We start from the raw sequence: 10,788 nt of genomic DNA on the forward strand, positions 1-10,788 counted from the left end.
TTTAAGGTTAGAGGATCCTTTATCGGTTTTAAAATTCAGTATGGAAGTATGTAATTTTGTAAATTATAAATTGTTTTTACACTTTTACAGTTTGAATTCACACCGTTTTTACTTGCTGTAAATGAAAACAATCACGAAATGGTGGAATTGTTAATTAGAAAAAAAGCAGATGTACATGTGGTTGATAAGTTTAAAAGGTACAGTAGTTGTTTTTTTTAAACCGTATATTGTTCTAGTGTGGTAATAATTAAGTCAGAAAGAGTAACTTAATAAGAAGAGGATTAATTTATAATTATATAGTGAAAAATGTCGACATGTCATCAGTTAGAAAGCAATTATTCTGATGGGGCAACATGAAGAACAGTATACACAGAATTTATATTCCTTCCTATTATTGACTGATGTGATCTGCGTTCTTTTTTTTTCTGCCATATGATTTTATGTTAGCTAAAAGGGTTTCATATTAGTTTTATTATAAAGTGTGGACTCCTTTTATTTTATGACACAATATTAAACTTCTTAACCCTTTAATAGTATTTTTAGAAACTTCTACTTCATATACATTTTCCTTAAAAGATGCATATTAAACATAAATAGGAGTTGTTTTATCTTTTGGATGACTCCTTGCTTTAAATTTTTTATAAAAGAATACTGATGTTAGATGATCCCTAAGTGATTATTAATTACTATTCCAGATAGGGTGGGCTTATCATCCTTTTTCATGTGTTATATATACATATATATTTTTTCATTGGTAAGGGTAGAAGAATGAAAGATAACTTTAATTGAATAGATTTTCCTTTTTGTGAGGACAAATCATAGGTTGATGATAAAGAGAAAAGAGATGGACTTTAGATAGACACAAGACTAGGTTTAATTCCTTTCCTACTTGCTGGGTATGTGACTCTGGAAACATTACTTATCATCATCAGATACGTTCTCTGATATGAAAAGAAGGATAATATATCCTTCAAGGGTTGTTGTGTGTAAATAATATCTTATATATATAGTATTTAATTTAGGGCCTAACCATGCTTATTTTAGTACCATTAACTGCAACTATAGTCTTTTTTTACTGTTAGTATGAATGCTGTTATTTTAAGCCTGCAAGTAGATTTTTTAATTTTTTTTTTATTTTTAAAGATTTAGTTTTTTGAGAGAGAGAGAGAGAATGAGCAGGGGAAGGGGTTAGAGCAGGGAGCCAGATGTGGGGCTCACTTCTAGAACCCCAAGTTCATGTCTGAGCTGAAGGCAGACATTTAAAAGACTGAACCACCCAAGCACCCCTGCAAATAACTTTTTTAAAAAAGATTTTATTTATTTATTTGACAGGCAGAGATCACAAGTAGCCAGAGAGGCAGGCAGAGGAGGAGGGAAAGCAGGCTCCACACTGAGCAGAGAGGCCAATGTGGGGCTCGATCCCAGGACCCTAAGATCATGACCTGAGCTGAAGGCAGAGGCTTAACCCACTGAGCCACCCACGCACTCCTGCAAATAACTTTTTATACAGACCTGTCCTCTAGAAGACTTGGAAATACACTGAATCAGCTTAAGGGGAAAAAAAATGGGAATTCTTTTTTAAAATCTTCACTCGTTCAGTTAAGTGACCTCAGCATAGTTTCTTGTTCATCAAATGACTTTAAACTAGCAACTTCTATTATCATACCCAGGTGGGACAAGAGGCTTCTTTTTTGTCTTTTAATTTTAGCCATGGAGGTAATTTACAAAGATAAACACTTGAAGTTGTTAATGGTCAATTCTGTACCGACAGGCAAGATATTAACCTGGTAAAGTGTATGAAATTTGCTGTTTAGATAACCCTAAGTTCCTAAGGGTGAAGTTATGTCTCTGTTATTTTAGAACAGCCCTCATGCTTGCTGCACCTTCTAAATCTCCAGATATAGTCAGGCTTCTCCTTCAGCAAGGTGTTAATACCTCTTCTCGGGATGAACGTGGATGGACGGCAGGAGACTATGCTCTTTTTAGTGGATTTGATGGGTAAGTGTTTACATTAAAATGTTAGTTATTACTAAAGTGAAGTTTAAAATAAGTGAACTCTTAGTTCTTATGTAACAGATGAGCGTTCGTAGTTTGATTCTGGCAATTTGGGGACCGAAGTGAGTTAGCCCATGTCACTTGCCAGAAACCAAGACAAAGGCTAGACTAGTCAGCATTAGAAATGAGTGCAGGATTTTTTTGATCTCAGTACTATTGAGACCTTTATCTTTAGGGATCCTAACTGTATCTGTTTCATTCCAAGGATAACTGTTATGCATGGGGTACAAAGAATGTTATATTTGTGTGTTTATTCCTTCCTGCCTCCCTCCCTCCCTCTCCTCATTTCCTTTCTTTGTAGATTTCATTTATAATTCTTTCAGAGAGGGGCAGAGTAGGGACAGAGGAAGAAGAAGATTCTCTGCTGAGCAGGGAGCCTGATGTGGGTCTCAATCCCAGGACCCCAAGACTGTGACCCAAGCTGAATGCAGATGCTTAACCAAGTGCCAAGTGAGCCACCTAGGTGCCCCAACATCACCTCCCCAGCCTCCAACTAGTTACTTGGGTCCTGAGATGCTCAGTTTAGTAGAAAACCCTATCCTTTCCCTTGAGGGTTCTCTCCTATTCTTTCCCCTTTGAATTTTCCAAGAACCTAAAGAGTTCCCAAAGACCAAAGAGACCATCCTCTTTCTCAAGTCATTTGGAAGGAAAAAATGACATTCTTATAATTCCCTTGTTTCCTTTGATTCTATTGCTGCAGTATTGCTGTGTGGTGCCTTGGTGACTCAGTTGGTTAAGCGACTGTCTTTGGCTCAGGTCATGATCCTGAAGTCCCAGGATTGAGTCCCCCCAGGTGGGCTCCCTGCTCAGAGGGGAGTCTGTTTCTCCTTCTGACCCTTCCCTCTCTCATGTTCTCTCTCTCCCTCTCTCATTTTCTCTCTCAAATAAATAAATAAATATCTTAAGAAAAGAAAGAAAGAAAAATAAAGAATTAATTTTTGAGAGAGAGAGAGAGAGAGAGAGCAAGAGCATGAGCAGGGGGAGGGGTTGAGTAGGGAGCCAGAGTGGGGCTCAATTCCAGAGTAGGAATTGAGTCGGGCTCAATTCCAGGACCCCAAGATCATGCCTGAGCTGAAGGCAGACACTTAAATGACTGAGCCGCTCAGGCACCCCTGCAAATAACTTTTTATACAGACCTGTCCTCTAGAAGGCAATTTTTCCCCCTGTAGTCTGTTTATGATTGACCTTTGCTCCCAGGAAGCCCTTGCTGATCTGCATTCCCCAGTCTTCATGGTGACCCACAATGAGACTTCAAAGTTACAACATTTTTTAGCTTACGACATATGCTTATATGCTCAGCTGCTATTCCGAGGCACCAGCACCCTGTTCTGGCTGCTGGCCCCCTTGGCTTTAGCCACACACACCCTTCCCTTCACACTCACAAGTCTTACGTGAAGCCCACATGTTCGTGCAGACCTTCATAATGAAGTACCACTTGAGGATTTTCCTTGTCTATCTTGCTAGTAGATGATAGTTGGGACCTTCTAAGCTCTTAAAGAGGTTCAAATAATGCTACAGGAAGAGCCTGGACTTTCCTTTCTCCTTTGTTATTAGGCCTGTATCTCAAGCCTGATTTAAGTCCTGCAGAGCGCCTTTTCTTATGAGGTGATGAAAGGTCTCATACTGACCTTCCCAGAGTGGTAGGCATCACCTTTCCTGAGAGGCCATGTTTTGGATAAAATATTTCATTAAATCCTCTTAACAACATTGTGAAATAAAGCAGTAAGATGCCTGTTTTATAGAGGAAGACTTGGAGACAGAGAGAAGTGGCTCCTCCAAGAGCAAATAGCTGTGGTTATAGAGTTAGGACCACTGAATTCAAAACACGTTCCATTATGGCAAGCGAACACGACTAATTGCTAAATTACTACTTCATGACTAGTTCACCTTACTTTGAAGTATATGGGGTAATTTAAGTTTGATATTAGCTCTGATATTATTTCAAATACACTTATGAGTTTGATATATTTGGTAAATGTTTTTCATATCAGTATTAAAATAGTAACATTGTTTATCACCCTTTTTATATGTAGCAATCACCAAATAATTGACAAACATACAGAAGAAAGACTTAAAAATTTTTCGCAAAATAACAATCCAGGTAAGACTTTTCAGAGTGAAGTACTTTTGGTGGTCACATAGATGAGGTCAGAGTAAAAAAGTTTTGATAATGAAAGAACAGTGGGGGAAAAAAACCCGAATGTGTGAATTGTGTAAGTTCACTGTCTTGTTTTCTTTCTCTTTCTCTCCCCCACCTCTCGATTTTACTTATTTGACAGAGAGAGAGAAAGTGAGAGAGCACAGGCAGAGGGACAGGGAGAAGCAGGTTTCCCACGGAGCAGGGAGCCCAATGTGGGACTCAATCACAGGGTCCAGGGATCTTGACCTGAGCTGAAGGCAGATGCTTACCCAACTGAGCCACCCAGGGGCCCCTAATATCTTTCTATTATTTTTAAAATTTCTTTTCAGTGTAACAGAATTCATTGTGTATGCACCCTACCCAGTGCTCCATGCAATATGTGCCTTCCATAATACCCACCACCTGGATCTCCCAACCTCCCACCTCCCGCCCCTTCAAAACCCTCAGCTTGTTTTTCAGAGTCCATAGTCTCTCATGGTTCATCTCCCCCTCCAATTTCCCTCAACTACCTTCTCCTCTCCATCTCCCCATGTCTTCCATGTTATTTGTTATGCTCCAGAAATAAGTGAAAGCATATGATAATTGACTCTCTCTGCTTGACTTATTTCACTCAGCATAATCTCTTCTAGTCCCGTCCATGTTGCTACAAATGGTGGGTGTTCATCCTTTCTGTTGGAGGCATAATACTCCATAGTGAATATGGACCACTTCTTCTTTATCCATTCATCCATTGAAGGGCATCTTGGTTCTTTCCATAGTTTGACGACCGTGGCCATTTCTGCTATGAACATTGGGGTACAGATGGCCCTTCTTTTCACGACATCTGTATCTTTGTGGTAAATACCCAGGAGTGCAATGGCAGGGTCATAGGGAAGCTCTATTTTTAATTTCTTGAGGAATCTCCACACTGTTCTCCAAAGAGGCTGCACCAACTTGCATTCCCACCAACAGTGTAAGAAGGTTCCCCTTCCTCCACATGCTCTCCAACACATGTTGTTTCTTGTCTTGCTAATTTTGGCCATTCTAACTGGTGTCAGGTGGTATCTCAATGTGGTTTTAATTTAAATCTCCCTGATGGCTAGTGATGATGAACATTTTTTCACGTGTCTGATAGCCATCTGTATGTCTTCATTGGAGAAGGGTCTGCTCATATCTTCTGCCCATTTTTTGACATGGTTATCTGTTTTGTGTGTGCTGAGTTTGAGAAGTTCTTTCTAGATCTTGGATACTGTCATTTGCAAATATCTTCCCCATTCCGTGGGTTGCGTCTCTGTTTTGTTGACTGTTTTCTTTGCTGTGCAGAAGCTTTTGATCTTCATGACGTCCCAACAGTTCATTTTCACTTTTGTTTCCTTTGCCTTTGGAGACATAGCTTGAAAGAAGTTGTTGTGGCCAATGTCGAATAGGTTACTGCCTATGTTCTCCTCTAGGATTCTGATGGATTCCTGTCTCAATTTGAGGTCTTTGATCCACTTCGAGTTTACCTTTGTGTACGATGTAAGAGAATGGTTGAGTTTCATTCTTCATATATAGCTGTCCAGTTTTCCTAGCACCATTTATTGAAGAGACTGTCTTTAAGCCAGCATTAACCTGATCCCCAAAGCCGGCAAAGACCCCACCAACAAGGAGAATTTCAGACCGATATCCCTGATGATTATGGATGCTAAGATTCTCAACAAGATCCTAGCAAATGGGATCCAACAGCACATTAAATAGATCATCCACCATGATCAGGTGGGATTCATCCGTGGGTTGAAAGGATGGTTTAACATTTGCAAATCAATCAATGTGATAGAGCAAATCAATAATAGAAGAGAGAAGAACCACATGGTCCTCGCAATTGATGCAGGAAAAAGCATTTGACAAAATCCAGCATCCATTCCTGATTCAGATGCTTCAAAGTACAGGGAGAGAGGGAACATTCCTCAATTTCATAAAATCTATCTATGGAAAACCCACAGAGAATATCATCCTCAATGGGAAAAAGCTCACAGCCATCCCGTTGTGATCAGGAACACGACAAGGAGGCCCACTCTCACCACTCGTGTTCAACATAGTATTAGAAGTCCTAGCAACAGCAATCAGACAACTAAGAGAAATAAAAGGTATCCACATTGGCAGTGAAGAAGTCAAACTCTCTCTCTTTGCAGATGACATGATACTTTATGTGGAAAACCCAAAAGACCCAATCCCCAAACTACTAAAACCCATACGGCAATTCAGTAACGTGGCAGGATACAAAGTCAATGTACAGAAATCAGTGGCTTTCTTATACACTAACAATGAAAGCACAGAAAGGGAAATTAGAGAATCGATTCCATTTACTATAGCACCAAGAAACATAAGCTACCTGGGAATAAACCTAACCAAAGAGATAAAGGATCTGTACTAAAGGGACTACAGAACACTCATGAAAGAACTCGAAGAAGACAGTAAAAGATGGAAGATCATTGCATGCTCTTGGATCAGAAGAACAAACATTGTTAAAATGTCTATACTGCCTAGAGCAATCTATACTTTTAATGCCATTCCAATTAAAATTCCACCAGTATTTTTCAAAGAGCTGAAGCAAATAATTTTAAAAATTTGTATGGAATCAGAAGAGACTCGAAATTGCTGAGGAAATGTTGAAAAGCAAAAGTAAAACTGGCTGCATCACATTACCTGATTTCAAGCTTTACTACAAAGCTGTGGTCACCAAGACAGCATGGTACTGGCATAAAAACAGACACATAGACCAGTGGAACAGAGTAGAGAGCCCAGATATGGACCCTCAACTCTATGGGCAAATAATCTTCGACAAAGCAGGAAAAAATACAGTGTGGAAAAAAGACAGTCTCTTAATATCTTTCTTAATAGTCCCATATTCAGAATTATTTAAGAATTTAAATACTGTCATGAACAATAGGAACAAATTTATTAGAGAGTCCAGACTCCATGAAATAAACTGAAGGTTATGGAAGGGAGGGGGTTGGGGTATGGGGGAACTGGGTGATGAGAATTAAGGAGGGCACATGTTGTGATGAGCACTCGGTGTTATACGCAGCTAATTAATCATTGAACACTACACCCAGAACTTATGATGTAGTATATGCTGGCTACTGAACATAATTTTAAAAAAAGTACCTCAGTGTGACGACAACAAAAAGGAAGTTAATGGTAGGCAATTTAAAATATAAGACATTATTGTCTGAAAAGAAATTCATTATTATAGTCATGACCCCCAAAAATCCCTTATATCTTTGTGTAAATAAGAGAAAGATTTTAAAAAAATGTATATAATTAATTAATTAATTTATTTATTTTTATTTATTTTTTATTTTTTATAAACATATATTTTTATCCCCAGTGGTACAGGTCTGTGAATCGCCAGGTTTACACACTTCACAGCACTCACCAAAGCACATACCCTCCCCAATGTCCATAACCTCACCCTCCTTCTCCCAACCCCCCTCCCCCCAGCAACCCTCAGTTTGTTTTGTGAGATTAAGAGTCACTTATGGTTAGTCTCCCTCCCAATCCCATCTGGTTTCATTTCTTCTTCTTCTACCCACTTAATCCCCCATGTTGCATCACCACTGCCTCATATCAGGGAGATCATATGATAGTTGTCTGTCTCTGCTTGACTTATTTCGCTGAGCATGATACGTTCTAGTTCCATCCATGTTGTCGCAAATGACAAGATTTCATTTCTTTTGATGGCTGCATAGTATTCCATTGTGTATATATACCACATCTTCTTGATCCATTCATCTGTTGATAGACATCTAGGTTCTTTCCATAGTTTGGCTATTGTGGACATTGCTGCTATAAACATTAGGGTGCACGCGCCCCTTTGGATCACTACGTTTGTATCTTTAGGGTAAATACCCAGTAGTGCACTTGCTGCGTCATAGGGCAGTTCTATTTTCAACATTTTGAGGAACCTCCATGCTGTTTTCCAGAGTGGTTGCACCAGCTTGCATTCCCACCAACAGTGTAGGAGTGTTCCTCTTTCTCCGCATTCTCGCCAGCATCTGTCATTTCCTGACTTGTTGATTTTAGCCATTCTGACTGGTTTGAGGTGGTATCTCATTGTGGTTTTGATTTGTATTTCCCTGATGCCGATTGATATGGAGCACTTTTTCATGTGTCTGTTGGCCATCTGGATGTCTTCTTTGCAGAAATGTCTGTTCATGTCCTCTGCCCATTTCTTGAATGGATTATTTGTTCTTTGGGTGTTGAGTTTGCTAAGTTCTTTAAAGATTTTGGACACTAGTCCTTTATCTGATATGTCGTTTGCAAATATCTTCTCCCATTCTGTCAGTTGTCTTTTGGTTTTGTTAACTGTTTCCTTTGCTGTGCAAAAGCTTTTGATCTTGATGAAATCACAATAGTTCATTTTTGCCCTTGCTTCCCTTGCCTTTGGCGATGTTCCTAGGAAGATGCTGCTGCGGCTGAGGTTGAAGAGGTTGCTGCCTGTGTTCTCCTCAAGGACTTGGATGGATTCCTTTCTCACATTGAGGTCCTTCATCCCTTTTGAGTCTATTTTCGTGTGTGGTGTAAGGAAATGGTCCAATTACATTTTTCTGCGTGTGGCTGTCCAATTTTCCCAACACCATTTATTGAAGAGGCTGTCTTTTTTCCATTGGACATTCTTTCCTGCTTTGTCGAAGATTAGTTGACCATAGAGTTGAGGGTCTATTTCTGGGCTCTCTATTCTGTTCCATTGATCGATGTGTCTGTTTTTGTGCCAGTACCATGCTGTCTTGATGCTGACAGCTTTGTAATAGAGCTTGAAGTCCGGAATTATGATGCCACCAACTTTGTCTTTTTTATTATTCCTTTGGCTATTCGAGGTCTTTTCTGGTTCCATATTAATTTTAGGATTTTTTGTTCCATTTCTTTGAAACAGATGGATGTTACTTTGATAGGAATTGCATTAAACGTGTAGATTGCTTTAGGTAGCATAGACTTTTTCACAATATTTATTCTTCCAATCCAGGAGCATGGAACATTTTTCCATTTCTATGTGTCTTTCTCAATTTCTTTCATGAGTACTTTATAGTTTTCTGAGTATAGATTCTGTGCCTCTTTGGTTAGGTTTATTCCTAGGTATCTTATGGTTTGGGGTGCAATTGTAAATGGGATTGACTCCTTAATTTCTCTTTCTTCTGTCTTGTTGTTGATGTAGAGAAATGCAACTGATTTCTGTGCATTGATTTTATATCCTGACACTTTACTGAATTCCTGTACAAGTTCTAGCAATTTTGGAGTGGAGTCTTTTGGGTTTTCCACATAGAGTATCATATCATCTGCGAAGAGTGATAGTTTGACTTCTTCTTTGCCGATTTGGATGCCTTTAATTTCCTTTTGTTGTCTGATTGCTGAGGCTAGGACTTCTAGTACTATGTTGAATAGCAGTGGTGATAATGGACATCCCTTCCATGTTCCTGACCTTAGCGGAAAAGCTTTCAGTTTTTCTCCATTGAGAATAATATTTGCGGTGGGTTTTTCGTAGATGGCTTTGATGATATTGAGGTATGTGCCCTCTATCCCTACACTTTGAAGGGTTTTGATCAGGAAGGGATGCTGTACTTTGTCAAATGCTTTTTCAGCATCTATTGAGAGTATCATATGGTTCTTGTTCTTTCTTTTATTGATGTGTTGTATCACATTGACTGATTTGCAGATGTTGAACCAACCTTGCAGCCCTGGAATAAATCCCACTTGGTCGTGGTGAATAATCTTTTTAATGTACTGTTGAATCCTATTGGCTAGTATTTTGGTGAGAATTTTCGCATCTGTGTTCATCAAGGATATTGGTCTATAGCTCTCTTTTTTGATGGGATCCTTGTCTGGTTTTGGCATCAAGGTGATGTTGGCCTCATAAAATGAGTTTGGAAGTTTTCCTTCCATTTCTATTTTTTGGAACCATTTTAGGAGAATAGGAATTAGTTCTTCTTTAAATGTTTGGTAGAATTGCCCCGGGAAGCCGTCTGGCCCTGGGCTTTTGTTTGTTTGGAGATTTTTAATGACTGTTTCAATCTCCTTACTGGTTATGGGTCTGTTCAGGCTTTCTATTTCTTCCCGGTTCAGTTGTGGTCGTTTATATGTTTCTAGGAATGCATCCATTTCTTCCAAATTGTCAAATTTGTTGGCGTAGAGTTGCTCATAGTATGTTCTTATAATAGGTTGTATTTCTTTGGTGTTAGTTGTGATCTCTCCTCTTTCATTCATGATTTTATTTATTTGGGTCCTTTCTCTTTTCTTTTTGATAAGTCTGGCCAGGGGTTTATCAATTTTATTAATTCTTTAAAAGAACCAGCTCCTAGTTTCGTTGATTTGTTCTATTGTTTTTTTGGTTTCTATTTCATTGATTTCTGCTCTGATCTTTATGATTTCTCTTTTCCTGCTGGGCTTAGGGTCTCTTTCTTGTTCTTCCTCCAGCTCCTTTAGGTGTAGGGTTAGGTTGTGTACCTGAGATCTTTCTTGTTTCTTGAGAAAGGCTTGTACCGCTATATATTTTCCTCTCAGGACTGCCTTTGTTGTGTCCCACAGATTTTGAACCGTTGTGTTTTCATTATCATTTGTTTCCATGATTTTTTTCAATT

The sequence above is a fragment of the Neovison vison genome, chromosome 12 (assembly GCF_020171115.1).
Source record: "Neovison vison isolate M4711 chromosome 12, ASM_NN_V1, whole genome shotgun sequence".
Taxonomy (NCBI): Eukaryota; Metazoa; Chordata; class Mammalia; order Carnivora; family Mustelidae; genus Neogale; species Neogale vison.